Source organism: Liolophura sinensis, chromosome 7, assembly GCF_032854445.1.
Source record: "Liolophura sinensis isolate JHLJ2023 chromosome 7, CUHK_Ljap_v2, whole genome shotgun sequence".
Taxonomy (NCBI): domain Eukaryota; kingdom Metazoa; phylum Mollusca; class Polyplacophora; order Chitonida; family Chitonidae; genus Liolophura; species Liolophura sinensis.
The window spans coordinates 24,196,625-24,216,429 of NC_088301.1; the positions used below are offsets into that span (position 1 = coordinate 24,196,625).

The window sequence follows — 19,805 nt, forward strand, 5'->3', positions numbered from 1 at the left end:
AAATTGTATGGGGAATTTGTTAAGAGAACTACAATGGGTAAGACTAATTTTCAAGGGTGTGAGAACTTTTAATTGGCACATGACAGTTCATTGAAAAGAGATTAAGCATTTAAACACATCAGAGATCATGAGTGGGTTAATCAGTAATTAATACCTGTGCTCATTATTGTGAATTTCGTTAAATAGTAATTAACACCTTTAAATAAGGTGTCTGTAAATTTCACTGACTTTTGTCAGTCAAATTTGTTAAAATTTGTCAAATTCCATTTACATTATTCTTTGAAATGTCGTTGACCAAGATGTAGAGCTGGCCGAAATGTCGCTGATTCTGTCTGAATACACTACACCCGTATTTTCTTGTTGGCATGTGCACAGCTGGGTTACATTTGCACGAATTCGGCTGTTCCCTTCACTGATAACTCTCCGCTCAGCAAATTTGTCTCCCTTGAATTATCCAGATGGCTGGATGATGCTGTCGTTGACGTGTAATAGTTTATGGTACCTCATAATCCCTGTGGGATGTCCTGATGGTAACTAGAATGATTTAGTTATGATGTTGTAAAATTTGTATATATTTATATCTACATGGCATTTTTCTACCCAAGTGACATGTATACACATATGCTTTACCCCAAATGGCAACTAAGCATCTGTTTCCATCAACAAAATTAAGTCTTAGTTCAAATACAGTTTAAGGGTTTATATGTGCCATCTCAATTGTTTTTTTTTAGTAATCCAGACAAAACTCCTGTTATGCTCTTCTGAATGTCAGGTATACATTTGCCATCTAAAGATGGCGTTTAATTATGCAATGTTTAAACGATCTTAAACAAATAAAGCTAAATGAATTGATAAAGACCATTTATTGTAGAATTAACAATTGGGAATGAAAATGTTCCGTATTTTTCTATAAAAATTTGGTAAGTAAAGTGCACTTTAAAAAGCCCAGAAAGGACTTTTGATGCTAGCATTTAAGTTTTTCTAGTAAGAAATCATTCAAACTTCACAAAAAAAACAAAACAACTTTTAAGTTGTGCTATAAGGTGAATGAAATCGGTAAGAAGCACACTGAGTGAATTATAGTTGAAATACATTAAGTTATGAAAATGTTTAAACCTAATCAATATTTTAATTTTTTCTACTTCCATGTATGCCCCTGTTTAGAGGCTAAATATACTGAATGGGGCCTCCTTGTTCACACTATCTTGTTCTGGTATGTGAAGAAAGATTAAGTAATTATTAAGTCAGCATTAAGATTATAGATCTATAAATGTGATAAGTCATGCAAATGCTGTGTGTATCAGCAGTGATTGGTACGTCAGGTACAGACCTTTTGGGGGTATATTTTCTTAAATTTACATGCACATTTCTTATTATGTTACACTAATTTTGATCACACAGTTCTGGGAAAATATCCGATAAGTAATTTTACGAAAATACCAGGCAATTTGCTACAAAGATAAAAGGCATGCTTAATTGATTGATCGTCAGTTTCGTGCACATGTTGTTTAGTCATATGTAAATATCACTGATGATATTTTTGGGTTTTAGATAGTAACAGGAAAACCAGGTTATGTTTGTCAGGAAATCATTAAACCCACAACACTTTGGCATCTGACAGTGATCTCATCATAAACATGCAGTCAGCTCTTCATGAGACTTTACATGAACACTGTGCTGCTGATCAGTCTCCGGCCCATGAGGTCCCAGGTTCAGATCTAGCTGTGGCTGGGTAGACCACTTTGTCAGCTACCAGAAGATGGCTGAATTTTTTTTTTTGTGTAAATGGAAATTCTTGAGAATCGGGTATTATACACTATCAAAGAAAAAAAAAATGAAATATAAATAAAAATAAATGAAAGTAACACTTTATGGTTCGTTTTGAAAAGCACTCACCCAAAGGTCAGGGAAGATTTGCAGTCTTAATACGTGTCCTAAGTTGTATGATATATATTTTTGATCATTATCTTATATGATAACATAAACTAATAAAAATGTTGATTTCATGTGCAAAACCAAAGTATGAAAACACATAACTTTGAACTAACTGTAGCAAATGTGAGGCTAATTTGTGATTAACAAAAATAAATGCAAGTCAGGCCGTTCTTGCATTGAAAAAGTTTCTGTACATTCTTACGTAAATAAGCAAGGAATTTCAGAGAAAAGCAATCTTGGAATAAATATGATTTGACATTTCTAAAATATTCAAAGGTTTGGCAAATTGAGAAAATACATTCATAGTTATCGCTTTTCATGAAAAATTGTAGTCATCATAAGATGTCCAGTCAATCAGCAAAAAGGTTATGGAGAAATAGGGTAGTAGTTTTGACCCGATGACAAAAGTATGCTGTCTACTTAGCCTCATTTCATATTTGTGCAATAAACTGAAAATGGGTATAATTCATCTAAAAAAAATAATAATTGAATCACTCCTATATGTAAGAGGTGCTTTGTTTTTTTCGAATAAAACAGAGACAAGAATTTAGGGTATAGTGGTTAAGATAAGATCTGCGACGAGGATTTCCTGATATTATTTGTGAGCCATGTACCTTGTCCTTTGCGGTTATAGTACGCACGTCATCTGAAGTGTTTTCCTGAGAACATTTTATCTCTACACAACAACATCAACCAGCCTGTCATCTGGACCTGAACTGATCCCATGGCTTCATCCTTTTTCACTGATAAAAACTGTTTTACAGTGTACATATACTGGAGTTTCTTCCCAGATGGTTTGATTGCAAATATGAAATACAGGTATTCAGGCACACTTAAGAATGCATACTGGAATGAATGACTAAGGTTTTAGGCCACATCGGCAAGTTTTCAGCCATGTTGTTGCAATTTTGGTACAGACATTTCAATTCTGTTGAATAATATTGTTCAATATACAATCATACATATATATATATACATACATATATATATCGAAAATTGTTAATGTACATTGATGCACACAACTTCCTCTGGGTATGCATGTGAAGTTGAACACCTAACTTGTTCAGTAATAAGTTTTTACATGTAGTATTGAAATGTGTTGGTAGTCCTTGCCATGCATATCAGACATTAACTGACATCTGTTAAAAGACAGGTTATCTGACAGTAAGTTTAAAACAGTGTGTATCTTCAGTCATTTTGATGTAAAAAAATACAAGCTAGTTTGCTCAGACATGTACAGTTCACTTTATTTATTTCATTGTTATTTGATGCCATATACTCAAGCATTGGATCTTGCGAAGTAAAAGACCGACCTTTGGCAAACACTGATGAACTTTACCATATATGTGTGACATGCAGAGAATCATATTGGTGGATGAAAAGTGCAGTTCACTAAACACTTCTAGTGCGCAGATGGCAAGGCGAACTTTGCCGACCTGTTTATTGTGACCAAGGCCCCATAGGAATCTATAAATTCCATGTCCAAGGACAGGTTTTAAGTTTCAGAACCTGGCAGAAGTAATATTGTGTGACATCTATTTGTCTCAAAATATTGTACTTTCTGGGTCAATTGTATGTATGTGTGTATGTATGTATGTATGTATGTATGTATGTATGTAAGAATGTATGTATGTAAGAATGTATGTATGTATACAACAAGAGTGTACTACATGTATGTGTACTATACATGTACATGTATGAGTTTTCACACTAAGGGCAGTTAGGGAGGCAGATCTGAATGATTTAGAAATGTGTAAGAAGGGAATGTACACAGGGAGGTTTAGGGAGTAGTTGGGGGGCACAGGGTTGTGTATTAAGGGATGTGATCAGAACCCTCTAGTCAGTGGTGGGGGGGGGGGTGGAGGGGGACGCAGATGGCATACTTTTATTTCACCCACAAATGGAATCTATGGAAGTCATTTACAGGGTAGTCTGAAGGATTTCAGGAATCACCTTCCATACTAAACCAGTGGAGATAAAGAAACAGTGAGGCTTGTTGACACTTGTGTCAGATATGAAGAGGGTTGGGAAGGCAGCCATCTGCTGACCTGACATACAGGGGTACAGTGGGGGCTGGGTGTCTGGGGTCCCTTGTCTGGAATCACAGTAAGGGTACCTGAGGGTCACCTGTACGGGGGAAATCTAGAGTTAGGGTTTAGCACTCCGTGGCTTGGCAGCAGTACTCCCTGCCTGGCATGAGAATGTCTGAGTGTTGTCAAAGATGAATTCTGAGTGTTTGATTGTGTAAACTGGCATGTTTGATGAGAATTAACTGCCCCAGTGAAAATGATCAGACTAACGACAGACTGTTAGGCTATAAAGGAGTGCTGGGCTTTTCTGCGAGTACAAAGTCAACTATCAGATTTCACTTTCTGAAAAACTGCTGTGTTAAATTAGTTGCATTTGTATGTTTAGAAGTGTTTTTTATATGAATGCTTGATTATACATTAAAATCATTTTTTTTGCATAAGTGTTTTTACATTGTGTGACAAAACATGTCTGACAAGAATGGCTTTCATTTTGTCGGACAAGAATGGCTTTCATTTTGTCAGACAATGATGGCTTTCATGTTGTTGGACAATGATGGCTTTCATTTTGTTGGACAGTTATGGCTTTCATTTTGTTGGACAATGATAGCTTTCATTTTGTCTGACAAGGATGGCTTTCATTTTGTTGGACAATGATGGCTTTCATTTTGTCGGACAGTTATGGCTTTCATTTTGTCGGACAATGATGGCTTTCATTTTGTCTGACAAGCATGGCTTTCATTTTGTCTGACAAGAATGGCTTTCATTTTATCGGACAAGGATGGCTTTCATTTTGTTGGACAATGATGGGTTTCATTTTGTCTTGCTTGGGCTTAAATTTCTGAGATGTAATTTGGCTTTAATTTCTCTTATACAAGTGACTTGGGCTTTAAGTTGCACTGATGGCTTTGAAGGGTGACTTTAGCTTAGATTTGTCTGTTTTTGAAGGATTTAGCATTCATTTGTCTTTACATGAATGAGGTTTACAATAATCTAATAATGTTGGCTTTGGTTTATCCGTTATGCCTTAATTGATTTGGTTATCCGTTATGCCTTAATTGCTTTGGTTTATCCCTTATGCCTTAATTGCTTTGGTTTATTCCTTATGCCTTAATTGCTTTAGTTTGACAGATAATCAAGAAGTAAATCAAGAAGTAAAGATAGTATGACAACTTTCCTGTTTAAGTTAAAAGAACAGCTGAGTTTTGTTTACTGTAATTTTGCTCAGGTGTTTTCTACATTCATTGGATTCAGTCCTCCATATACCAGTATTAATGTGGCTTTAGTTTTTGTTTGAAAACACAAATATTGTTTGTCATAGGATGTCAAATTGCCTGGTGACAAAATCACTTTAATTACGTTTTAAAATTTGAAGCATGTAAAGTGTCTACAGCAATAAAGTGACGTGTTGAAATCTTGTGAACAGCCCAATTAAGATCACCAGTGATAAGTCTAAGTGATTTTTTTTGTCTTATCAGAGTTTGTCGGGGATTTGATAAGGTACATTGATTTAACGCAGTCGTCTGATACGTTTGAAGATATACCCAGAATATTACGTTCCTTAAATACATTAGAAGTGACGGATTTTGTTGTGAGCTTTCAGACCCACGCTTGCAGCATGATCAAACATGAAGGGATTGTAGAAGAGATAAGGATTAACCAAATCCCTTGGGTGTACTCTGGGCTGCCAAAGGCTGCAATGAATGCTCTTAATAATTAATGTGAAGGGACTGAGGGCCCACAGGGGTGGTAGAGCTTGTTGAGAGATGTTCATATGCAGGCAGCAGGTTTAACACAAGCTTTTGAAGGTCTAGGGTTGATCTGTAAAAAAATTACGGCATCAATAAACAGTAGTAATGCAATTTGCTCTGTGATCCAAACCTATTTTACAGGCATGAATATTCTATTAAAAAAGAAATTTGACACATTACAACTCAAAAAAAAAAAAAAAGAAAACCCAATGAGGTCAGCGATGTATAGAAGTCTTTGTCATGTGCATGTGTTTATTTTACGTTTTACAAAACAAGTGAGAATGTTTTGGGTGCTCAACATTTACTGCAGATATGTCTCCAATCATACATGCACGTGTTTATCTACAATTACACGTACTTTTTCTTACTGAAACTATTCGTAAGTTTCTCATTAAGACATGCCGTGTGTGTGGATATATAATAGCTTGTGAAGTATTTCAGGCTGAAAAGAAATAATAAATATGGTATCCCCATATGGTGGAATGAGAAGGGGTACTTTTAAGGGCTTCGATTAATTGCCAGACCAAAATTTCATTTGTACAAAATAAAATTCACTGAAGTTTCAAAACTTTATGATGACATGCATTCAGTTCCAGTAGTGTTACTTCAGTCGACTTAAAGACCAGGTGTTTATGCATTTCCTGTATTTTGACGGAGTAAGTGGGCAGTGAAGATGGGATAGAGGGATGTAGTGCTGGAGGAGGATGGATGGGGTTGGGGGTGGGGGGGGGGGGGTAGAAGAAGCAGCAGTCATGGGTAGCATGGGAGATGAGTAAATAGGTCTCCCTGTCCATACACCTTCCATGTGCCTAGCTAGGGGACAGTAACACTGTTTATACATGCCATATTTCATCTGGGCAGCAGTAATCAAAGCCAACCATCTAATAGTCCCCATCTGTCCCACTCTCAAATAAGTCGCCCCAGAGGGCTAGTGTACTTTCCCAGGCTAACAACTCCCCCCCTCCCCCTCATCCACTCCAGTTGTCTTAGGTCCACTGACTGTAACAAACCTGTACCAGCAGAATCTGGTGTATGTATTGTGCATGTACCAAGTGTTGTAAACAGAATTTTTACAAAAGTGTAAAACTACCATAGGTAAAGTAAACTGAACTTGAACCAACTGCGCTTGCTGTGTATGGTACATGTATGTGAACCAAGTGTTATCAAATAGAATTTGTACCATCTGAGCCTCGTATGTGTACTATACGTGAAAAAATGTTGTAAACCAAACTTGTACCAAGTGAGCTTTGTATAAGTACCGAACATGACCTAAATGTTGCAAAGTGAACTTGTACCAGCTGAGCCTCATACATGTACTACATGTATACCTGAACCAAATGTTGTAAACCAAACTTGTACCAAGTGAGCTTTGTATATGTACTACATGTATACCTGAACCAAATGTTGTAAACCAAACTTGTACCAAGTGAGCTTTGTATATGTACTACATGTATACATGAACCAAATGTTGTAAACCAAACTTGTACCAAGTGAGCTTTGTATATGTACTACATGTATACATGAACCAAATGTCATAAACCAGACTTGTACCAAGTGAGCTTTGTATATGTACTACATGTATACATGAACCAAATGTTGTAAACCAAACTTGTACCAAGTGAACCTTGTTTATGTACTGTACATGAACTAAATCTTATAGGTGCAGAAGTTTTGAACACTTACGGGTATGATATTACATCATTGTCAACTTTTCACTAATTACTTACATAGTGCCCATTTCAGTGCTCAAATTCAGCCACTTTTTGTCAAACATCCCTGAATAAAGAAGATACTAAAAGTTTCAGTGTGTATTGAGCTTGATCAGTTCTTTGATTAAAATGTGTGATGTGACATAATCGCTTTTTAATAGTAAGATGCGTATTTATTTATAAAGAATGCATTTCAGTCTTTTACCAATTTAAGCCAAAATTTGGTCACCATACCCAACATGTTGACCACAATAAGAAATTTTTTTTGGCCCTGTTATTAAACTGTGGTGAAAACACGGTTATTTTCTTATTTTGTGCGTGATACTGTGAACATGTTTGATGGGTAATTGTGATGTTGACAGATGAGTAAGGTACATGTACATGTACTTGATGAACTTTATAATATGTCACTATTTAACAGTATAAGCGTAAACTTAGTACATGGTCTCAATTAATAACGAGGGTATTTTGTGGTTGAGGCATCTGTGCTCTATAATTACACCCTTGGTCACATATACACTGTGTTCATTGTACCTCTGAGTGTAATTTATGTGCTATTGACCTCCAACCTTAATATTGTGGCAGGATGCGTACAAAGTTGTGTGCAATTACTTGGTTACAGATCAGAGTAGTAAGTTTAAAACCATATGGGCTTGTGGTAGGGGGAGGTCAGGCCCACCGTCTGTGCCAGGGTGGATGTAGGAATGTATAGTGAATATAGTCTCAGTACATGCACAGTACGCTGGTCTCACCTTGATGTCATTTGTAGTGATGTATTAATTGGCTATACATTCAGTACAGCACACAGGTGTTATTTGTGTAAATGTAATTGGGCACATAATCAGTATAGTACACTGATGCTTTTGTGTTAATGTATTGGGCACACAATCACTACAGTACACTGATGCCATTTGTGTTAATGTATTGGGCACACAATCAGTACAGTACACTGGTGCCATTTGTGTTAATGTATTGGGCACACAATCAGTACAGCACACTCGTGCCATTTGTGTTAATGTGTTGGGCACACAATCAGTACAGCACACTCGTGCCATTTGTGTTAATGTATTGGGCACACAATCAGTACAGTACACTAGTACTATTTGTGTTAATGTATTGGGCACACAATCAGTACAGCACACTGATGCCATTTGTGTTAATGTATTGGGCACACAATTAGTACAGCACACTGATGCCATTTGTGTTCATGTACTGAGCACACAATGAGTACAACACACTGGTGCCATTTGTGTTAATGTATTGGGCACACAATCAGTACAGTACACTGGCACCATTTCTGTTAATGTATTGGATACACAATCAGCACGGTACACTGTTCTCACTTTGGTTTCATTTGTATGAATGTATTGGGTACAAAATCAGTAGGATACAATGGTTTCACTTTGGTGGTGTGTCAATGTATTGGGTACACAATCAGTACAGTACACTGGTCTCACTTTGGTGTCATTTGTGTCAGTGTATTGGATACACAATCAGCACAGTACACTGGCCTCACTTTGGTGTCATTTGTGTCAATGTATTGGGTACACAATCAGCACAGTACACTGGTCTCACTTTGGTGTCATTTATATTAATGTATTGGGTACACAATCAGCACAGTACTCTGGTTTCACTTTGGTGTCATTTGTATTAATGTATTGGGTACACAATCAGCATGGTACACTGTTCTTACTTTGGTTTCATTTGTGTCAGTGTATTGGATGCACAATCAGCACAGTACACTGGCCTCACTCTGGTGTCATTTGTGTCAATGTATTGGGTACACAATCAGCACAGTACACTGGTCTCACTTTGGTGTCATTTATATTAATGTATTGGGTACACAATCAGCACAGTACTCTGGTTTCACTTTGGTGTCATTTGTATTAATGTATTGGGTACACAATCAGCATGGTACACTGTTCTTACTTTGGTTTCATTTGTGTCAGTGTATTGGATACACAATCAGCACAGTACACTGGCCTCACTCTGGTGTCATTTGTGTCAATGTATTGGGTACACAATCAGCACAGTACACTGGTCTCACTTTGGTGTCATTTGTATTAATGTATTGGGTACACAATCAGCACAGTACTCTGGTTTCACTTTGGTGTCATTTGTATTAATGTATTGGGTACACAATCAGCATGGTACACTGTTCTTACTTTGGTTTCATTTGTGTCAGTGTATTGGATGCACAATCAGCACAGTACACTGGTCTCATTTTGGTGTCATTTGTGCCAATGTATTGGGTACACAATCAGCACAGTACACTGGTCTCACTTTGGTGTCATTTTTGTGAATGCATTTGGTATGCAGTCAGTACAGCACACTGGTACATCTCACTTAGATACCACTTATAAACATTAACATATTAACTATACAATCAGCACAGCACACTGGTCCCACTTAGAAATGACTATTCCATTAGTATGTAATCAGCATACTGTATATCTTATTCAAAGATAACTTTTTACAGCTCACATGAGTAGATTATATTGCATAATTTATGATTTTTTATTTTTGCTTAACTGGGTAACAAGTTTTGAATTGATAGCCTGTATAAAAAAAAGTCAGCAGCATCTATGAACATGCCACAATATGTAAAACTTTTTGAGTGGTATTTTTTCACAAAGCTGCTTATATGTTTTTTATTTATTTATTTTTTAATCATTTTTTTCATTGAACTTGAATACTGAATATCATTTTACATACAGATATGTCAGTTTACTCACCAGTCATGGATACTGGGCTATTAGTGTATTATTTGGGTAATGACTTGACATAGTTAGTCATCTTGCCTTTAGTGCAATGTAAATTCATCATCGCATTGCCATTATTGAAAATCTCTCATTCATTTATTCGTTGGTGGGGGCCTGGAATTACGGCTCTCCCAGATCTGCAGATAAGACTTGCCTATCGGCAAGCAAGCATATTGATCAGTTTATAAGCGCCCCAGATAGACTGCACAGGCCAATGGCAGCAGGCGTCTCATGCAGCGCACACCGTGGCTTGTGTCCTTTTATGTCTCGCTAATTGATGAGTCAGGTCAGTTCACACATCCAATTAGACTGGGATCTTCAGCTGACTCAAACTTCGCACATTTCCCTTTTCACGCTACTCTGAGCATGTTCATTGAAATTAATAGATTGTGATGTCATTTGCATATCGGCACATTACATAGGCTTTGGCTGATCAATGTTCTAACCTTTGCCCTGGAGTGCAATTGGAAAATTTTCTGAGTGACAAAACTTGCAGAGTTCCATTAAAAAGCAAAGTTGCCCCGTGCCCCCCCACCTCCTCTTAAAGGAATAAACCCTGGAAGGTTAAAGTAATGGTCTTATGTTTCTGTGATGTCAACCATTATCCTTACAACAAAAAAACATCATCAATGCATTGAACAATACAAGATACTAAATAATAGTTATTTTCTTTTTTTTTAACCAGTTTATTTATAATGTCTATGGGGTTTGCTATAATGTTAAAATGTTCCTTTTCAACAAGGAATCGGTGTCTGTCTTTAATGGAAGGTGTATGAGTTCAACCCCTAATCAAGTCATACCACTGAGGTCCAAATTTTTGTTCTCTTGGAAGTAGGCAATTTGAAGGGGGTGTTAGGACTACATGTTTGACAGTCATTGGCTATACACTTCTCCAAGATAAAGCTTTAAATCAGCCGTTAGATTTAAAACAGAATGTGGGCGGCAAGATGAAGTTCCAGTGCAAAAGTTACATATTAAATTGTTTTCTTATTGGCAAAATGGAGGGGGAGAGGTGAATTTGAACACTTCCTCGTATTGATCAGTAGCTTCGTAACTTATGCAAACAGCTCTTAGTCCACTAAAATGGCTGTGTATGTTTTATGTACCATATGTGACCATAATTTTGTAAATGGTTAAGTTGCCTGAGAGTATTTCTTTTTATCTTAGAAAGGTGTTTTGAGGTTTTTTTTTTGAAAGGTACATCTAGGATGATATTCTATGAGGGAAGTGTAAGTTTTAACACCAAAAGTAATTTTCAGTAATCTTGATATGCCTGTACGAAATGCCCTTTGTTGGGTGCAGGTTATGTAATGTAAATACAGTCTTTATGTACTTGTATGTGTTCTGTGTCTTAACCTTTACCAGTAGAAGCTTTTGCCTATATATATATATATATATATATATATATATATATATATATATATATATATATACATACCTATGTTGAAATAAGTATACTGTATAATGCCAACACTAAACTTTTTCTGATAAGAAATTAATCCAACTCCACAAAAAACTCCTAAGATGCCCTATAAGGTGGACGAATCAGAATCAAGTTAAATATGTCACTCAGTTGAAATACAGTAAGCCATATATGTATATGAAAGCTATTGACTCCAGCTTGCAGATAGACTTTGCCCAGGACTGTAAACATTTATTACACGAAGTGGCAAATAATCTACCTGCTGCCATCAGGCAGCAAACTGTGGCATATGGCAAAGTGTAACCTAGCCAGAAGTTGAAGTTAGTACACTTTAGGTTTTCTTTAGTTCCGCATGGCTAGTTTGCTAACCGCAGGTTTGTGTGTGTGTGAAGAGGAACGATAGGTGTGCCATCTGTCAGTCAGCCACCGCATGAATTAATTAAAACTCCTTGAAAAGGGGGACCATCTGTAGATGTCATAATATGGTAAGACCAGCGTCTGTGTGTGTATGTCACTGGCTTTGTGCTTTATTGTAGCACCATCTACATTTGGTACCTAGCAAACAACTGCCACCATCACACTATTCATTTGAACATAAACCACACGGTGCCTTCTATCTTCAGTTTTTCTTCTTCTTTTAGACTGCTCAAGTAACAGATGTTTAGTGTGACCAAAGCACTTGTTGGTTATTGAGAGCCAGGGTTGACAGTAGATTAAAAAAAAAATTGTTTTTCACACAAATAATGCACACATGCCAAACTGCGTAGAAGAAAATATGCTGCAAGATATAGCTTAAGGGTTTTGTATAACTCAATAGACTATGCTGTAAAGTCTGCAGCTCCCAAAATTCTGAAGTGAGAAATCCCATCTTGTGAGGCAGTATATGTATATATATATATATATATATATATATATATATATATATATATATATTCCAAACATTCATGGAGAATATACAAATATTTGACAGGTGGTGAAATCTGAAAGTCCGTTAAAGATTTTTTATTTGCAGAAAACTTCAAAAATGTTTTCTGTTTTGCATCTAAAATCTTGCATTATAATAACAAATGCAAAAATAAAGCAGTAGATAATAGAAGATCATATCAATTATAAAAACATTATCTTGTTTTATTTTATTTGCAGAAAACTTCAAAAATGTTTTCTGTTTTGCATCTGAAATCTTGCGTTATAATAACAAATGCAAAAATAAAGCAGTAGATAATAGAAGATCATATCAATTATAAAAACATTATCTTGTTTTATTTTATTTGCAGAAAACTTCAAAAATGTTTTCTGTTTTGCATCTGAAATCTTGCGTTATAATAACAAATGCAAAAATAAAGCAGTAGATAATAGAAGATCATATCAATTATAAAAACATTGTCTTGTACATGTTAAGAGTTCAAACTCACTAGTCTGTATTAAACATACGGGCTGGATTTGAATATACAGCCTTATCAGTCAAGTTACACATAGTTACAGCAAGTCAGCGCTTAAGACAGCCATGACATCAAGGCCTAATTAAATGAGTGTGTTACACTCTGAACAGTATTCTGGTTAAGTCGGGTGATGTAGATGAGCCTAATCTGAAATAGAGTGTAGGGAGGGCAACCACTGCTGGCAAAATACCACACCAACCCACTGAAAAATGGGAGTTCAAATCTGGCTCTGGTTTTGTCGATGACAGAGTCTGGTGTTGTGTCGCTTGCTTTTAATCTGATTTTCTCTGAGTTATATTAACTGATGTCATCTTTGACGTTCGTAAGTAGTCACATTTTTGAAATATGGTTTGCACAGGTTCCTGAATGCTCAATTTAAATAAATTCAATGCCTTTTAAGTATTTCAGCTTATTTTTGTCTTCTCGAAAAGTCTGAAATTCAATTAGAATCTAAAAAAATAAAATAAACTGAAATAAAAAAATAAACAGATTGACCACTTACATATAATGTGTGTACATATATGCATAATATCATGAGAAAATATTCTTTATATTTTCACAGGGGCCTCCGTGGCTCAGTCGGTTAGCGCGCTAGCGCAGTGTAATGACCCAGAAGCCTCTCACCAATGCGGTCGCTGTGAGTTCAAGTCCAGCTCATGCTGGCTTCCTCTCCGGCCGTAAGTGGGAAGGTCTGCCAGCAACCTGCGGATGGTCGTGGGTTTCCCCCAGGCTCTGCCCGGTTTCCACCCACCATAATGCTGGCCGCCGTTGTATAAGTGAAATATTCTTGAGTACGGCGTAAAACACCAATCAAATAAAATAAATAAATTATATTTTCACAGCGTGTTTATCAAACATGAAGAAACAATGTCTTGGGACTTTAGTAGGACTTTACACATACCTGTACATGTAAAATAGGGGTAAACGAGGGCTCTTGAATTTAGCCTGAATGGGTAGACCTACACTAAAGTTGTTGTGTCTGAAGTCATGTAAGCAGTGTGAACCCTGATTAAAATGTAACTTACATGACAGTTTATTGAATTTAAAGTATTAATCGGCATAAAAGTTCTTGGATCACTTTACATTCATCTTTTTTTATTTGATTGGTGTTTTATGCCGTACTCAAGAATATTTCACTTACTCCATGGCGGCTAGCATTATGGTGGATGGAAACCGGGCAGAAACCCACAACCATCCGCAGGTTGCTGGCAGACCTTCCCACGTATGGCCGGAGAGGAAGCCAGCATGAGCTGAATTTAAACTCACAGCGACCGCATTGGTGAGAGACTTCTGGGTCATTGCGCTGCACTAGCTCGCCAACCAACTGAACCCCACCTACAGCAACTTTTTGGGGTGAAATAAACATGTACTGTATTAATTCTTTACTGTACACCTGTCACTGTACGCATGGTAATTGTCAGTGCTGTTTTTTGTACATCAGACTCGTGCAGTATTCAGTAGATTTACTTTGTGCTTTAGGAAGAATAGAAGTATTGGGACGCATATGTAAAATTCACTTAATCATTAATGTGACTGTAAAACCAGATGAAATTTGCCTCTCCTATCAGTCACTATAGTCAATAAATATAACAGTGATTGATAGCTGTTACAGGCAACAATTGCATACACAGATCCTCCAGGGTCTACTACACACCATATATAGTTTTGGGTAGGGGAGGGGGGTGGCAGATAATGTTTGCTGGCATGGTCCCGTAATCCTAATATTTAATGGGGGCAATTCCAAAGCTTTGCCAGGAAGACTTATTGTGCCTCAGATTGCTTTGATGTGTAGCACAGCTTTCAATTATTCATACAGTCAAGTTGGTGTTATCTAATCTTGTAGACGCCTCTCACTAACCAATCTGCTATGATGGAATTAGCTTCAGTTTCATGGAATCCCCAATGAATAGATTTTAGTATCGTTATTTATTTCATATTTATATGATTGGCGTTTTATGCCGTATTTTAGCATCCTTTAGTTGTTTTGTACGAATTAACCATGAACTGGTAAAGTTACTAATACGAATCTCCGTAATTACCACAATAACAAAGTGATCTTAAAATTGATCACCTTAAAAGTGTTATTTTATTACATATACATGTATTTGCAACAAAAAATACATTTTTTTTTCCAAGGGATTTTTTTTAGAGCAAATGCAGTACATGTAGATTGCAATATGTTTCTGTAGATTTGTTGTGAAAATAATCTATATCAGTATGTGCTTTATAATAGATATGATGCGTTGAAGTTTAGCCTTACATAAAGGAGCCTCTTCAAATTGTGTGTTGATTTCATTAACAGCATTAGCCTGGAAGCCCTTCATAAATCATAATTCCATGGTTGAAGTTATTAATACTTGGCCCCCACACCTCCATCCCCTACTCCCGGCAAATGTCTGTGTTTCCATTCACTCAGGCTTTGAATTTCATCAGCAGCAAACTTGCTCAAGTAGATGGCAGTGCACATTCTCTTTGGACATAATAGAACACATACATAATCCATGTACCTTAGCTAGGTGGCTGTTTGTCTGTCCTATTGTGTACGGTTGTACACACATAATACCCTAATGGCTTCCCCTTACATTGACCCTAGGCCTGCTGCTTTGCTCAAGATGACAACAATACAGCCGAATCAGCGTGTACAGGTCATGTGATTTATACCACAGCTCATTGCCTACTTAATGCTGATGAGTTAGGTTGTCCATGCAGTTAAACATCGTGTTTTTACGAGCCATTTTCACAAGGCAAATAAACTCACTGACACTGCATTGTTTTTCGACATAACTCTGCATCAATAGAAACTTTAGAGGGTAGGAGGTTTTTTTTTTCAGCCAGTCCGATCTCTGTACAAGAAAAGATAAGTGGGGTGGGAATAGATTCAGCCCAGGAGGATCTGTCAATATTGAGGCAGGTAAATGTTGTCTGATCCATTTCCATCAATTAGCGGCAGAGATTTTACTTGTATTATCCGGCCATAATTGATCTCACACTACTCTGGCATAATTGCTAAGACAGACGTTTGTTTTTTTTTTAGTTTTTTTTTTTAGCCTGCCCCAGGTAGCAATGGTAAAGCAGTCGGGAGTCCGTGAAGCATGATATGTCAGCGCTCTCACCACACCCCCCTCCCCCGCTGTCATCTGATGTGGACACAGTCTAAGTCATTACCATCCAAAGCAACATGTTGGCTAATCCGGGCTCACCTGTCCTGTAATGAGTTATGCGCCCTCGGAGAACGCAACGACAGCTCCGGCTCTCACCTGAAGAGGAAGAAATAATTACAAAAAAAAAAAAAAAGAGATAGAGGGAAGCATCGCTGTGGATAAATGCAGGAATCAATATCATCAGCACTCATCCTGGCCTTGTGGCAACCTGATCCGGCCAAATCCGGGCTGTGCTAATGAACAGATCAAAGACAACCTAGCCCTCCCGCGAAACAATCACACAGGCAAGTTCTTAGTCCAGATTCATATGCTTCAGAAGAAAGCTGGATTAAACTCAGGAAGGAAGGTTTATTTTGAATGATGGAGGTGCATTAAGATAATGCTCTAAGAATAGGCTTTACAGACATCAAATGATTAAAATGTTGTGTGAATGCTGAACAGGAGTGTTGATTTAAAAGGGTGAAAAGGGTATCATTTATTGGTGCATGTAGAAATTCTTGATAAAAAGTAGGAAAAGAAAGACTATCAATGTTGCCTGTGAATTAAAGATACATGTATGTTTCAAAACACTGCATTTGGCATAAAACTTGGCAATAAAATAAAAGATGACTTGTTATTAATTTACTTGAAATTCCATTCATATTACAATGGTATTTTGAGGTAGAATAACATCCTATTGGAAAATGTTTCAGCACTAAAAGTAATATTTTGTAACCTTTATTTGCCTCTAAAATGCCTTTATTCTCCTCTAAAATGCCTTTATTTGACACTAAAGTCTTTATTTCCCTCTAAAATGGCTTTATTTCCTTCTAAATTGCCTCAAATTTTAGGTCCAGTACATTAGCCTAACTAGTATTAGTAAGTTAAGAAATATTATAATGGTTACTCTAGAATTGGCAAAAAATCATTATGAAAAAAAAAAAATGAAAAGAAAAAAAAAAAAAAAAGATTATCAACACTGTTCGTGTTACCAGTTCATTCAGGATATTTTTCTGGCGGGTTCAGTTTGAGGCCTGTATATCACTTGAGACCTTGTATCATCAAAATGATAGAACGTGACCAATCAAAAACTCTGAGAGATGTCTTGCATTAAGTAGTCTTTGATGATTGATTGGACCCAATTGTGTCGTCAGTAACATTGTTCAGGGGATTACAAAAGTTACCAGGAAAAGCTCTGTACGATGTTGGAACTGGAAGTTAAAAAAAAAAATGTGACAGCAACTTTTATAGCTGTCAAAAAGGATTATGGGTTTCATACTGTAAATCTTCAACATTTTCACGTTTGATTTATGGACTCAAGAAGATTTCACAAATATGACGGCAGCCAGCATTTTGATGGGAGGGGGCCAGCATTATGATGGGAGGAAACAGGGCAGAGCCCGAGAGAAACCCACGACCATCCGCAGGTTGCTGACAGACCTTCCCACGTTTAGCTGGAGAGTAAGCCAGCATGAGCTGGACTTGAACTCACATGGATCCCATTGGTAAGAGGCTCCTGGGTCGTTAGGCTATGCTTGCGAGCTAACCAACTGAGCCACTATATTCAAATATATTGTGAAAGCATCATTGTGTGTTGTCTGATAAAATTATACTTTTTATGAAGCCCTGAAACTGGCCAATTCAACCAGTGTAGTTTTGTCTCCAAAATAAAAAGACAAATGTGCATAAATTGCACTGAAAGTTGCTCTTTCACATGCGAAAAGCTTGAGCAGTGTAGTGAGGGAGTAGGTAATGGTTGCTAGGCATATAATCACTGTCGTGTGTTTAGTACCATGCGTGGATGGAGTCTTCCAGATTCCTCTGCTTCCATAGTTTATGAGAAGTGGTCTTACCTAAAGTTTACCGTTGATTGCTTGCCTACTATCAATATGAGGTTTGCCAATGAGGCCAAAACCTTACATCTAGCTGGCCAACTATATGTTAGTCTAATCCAGAATTCCAGCAATTCTTTTATACGGGGTTCTTTTTCTGTACTTTAACAGCAATCAAGGACACCCTTTCCAGCCAGTTCTGCATGTGGGCAATCAGAAGGTAAGAAAGAGTTGGCGCTTTTGAAGAACAGCGGTACTGTCCAATGCATGACCACTGCTCGCTTTAATCGGTTTTACTGTTACTGTTTCCATATTTTTGATATTTGTCAATAAAAAAGTTACAGTATTGTCCTTATACAGTTCCTGCGTTTTCAGTTTTTTTGCCTTTGAATTAAGCTTTGTTTTATGTTCCATATTGTAGTTTCTGGTTAATATTCCGCAATTGTTTTATATTTTTTCGTGTGTAATGCTAATCCTAGTCAGAACTTTAGAAATCGGGAAATCCATGTCACTTCAAGCGTGTTCACACAGGAACCTCATAGAGACATTATTTATGTTGAGAGTACATCGTTTCACCTCTGTGGTGTCCATTTGAACATGGAGGTATATATACCTCCATGACTTGACTAAATTTGACGACTCTTCCGTTAAATATACTTTTTGCATTGGTAGTTGGCAAACCTTTTTTTCATGAAACTTCGGGGGCGGTAGATCCAGGGTCAATCCTGGGTCCAGTCACACTTAAGACCCTAAAAGAGGAAGATGTAACTTCCTCGCTTGGCGTTCAGCATGAAGGGGATAGAGCAACGACTAGTTGACCCGTATTGGTATAATGGCTCGGGCGGGGCGCCTTACATGCCTTCGGTAAGGCGTCTCAGTGAAGCAGCACTAGATGAAAGAGCGGTGGAAATCCGTCCTGCAACAAGGAGGCACATTACATGCACTCTTAGGATTCCTTCGTCGTCATATGACTGAAAAATTGTTAAGTACGATGTTAAATCCCAAGCACTCACTCACTCACTCTTTTCATGAAACCTTGATCGGGTTTTAACACATGTAGTCCTGAAGAATTTTCCACGCATAGGATGATGGTCAGGTCTATGTGTGGATGAAACAGGAGTGCCCGGAGTAAACAGCCGTCGATGACAGGTTATCAGTGAACTTTACCACGTTTGGCATAAGCAGAAACCTTTTTCCAGGTACCTAATAAAAACACTTTTCTTAAAATCACAGCAGAAGAAGCGTAAGTTGAACTCTGGCCTACAAACTCACTGATCAGAGGCCAATTAACGACTTTCTCTATTGCTGATGTCCCTGCATGCTTACCATAGTATCCGTACATTCTATTTTAGGAGGCCCGAAACTTTGAAATGGCTGACCAAACTTTGTTATGTGGTGATTCTGGTTTAGCAGAGGCTTTTAGTCAGAAAGTCCATCTCAGAAAGACGCGCAGCGTCATGTTTTCAGATATGTTTTCCAGTGGGTTTTGCTTGGTTTCTTCCGCCCATTCACTGAAACGGCGGAGTACAACAATTAGGTGTGAAATAAAAAAAATAATCGGTGGCGATGTAGGTATTTGACTTTCCTATCTGTAATACTGTCAAGTTGTCCCGAGGAAGTCTTCCGAAACCTTCAGCATGTTCTACGCGTGTAAATCATTATCCAATATTGTATAAGAAACACATCTATCTTTGTGGATAAACACCAGTGGGTATCATCGTATTGTATTTGACCTGGTTTGTTTTACTCACTGCACAATGAACACTCAGCGGCAACCTATTCGATGA

At 37.3% G+C, this 19,805-nt stretch overlaps 1 long non-coding RNA gene across 1 annotated transcript in view; it reads left to right on the forward strand.

The window, feature by feature from the left end:
* The window catches only part of LOC135471771 (uncharacterized), a 70,774-nt gene extending 52,421 nt beyond the window's left edge, over positions 1-18,353 (forward strand). The window contains exons 4-5 of the long non-coding RNA XR_010444470.1: positions 16,081-16,491; positions 18,190-18,353. This is a non-coding gene — a long non-coding RNA (uncharacterized LOC135471771). The remainder of the gene's footprint in view (positions 1-16,080; positions 16,492-18,189) is intronic.
* Positions 18,354-19,805: the final 1,452 nt, after the last annotated feature.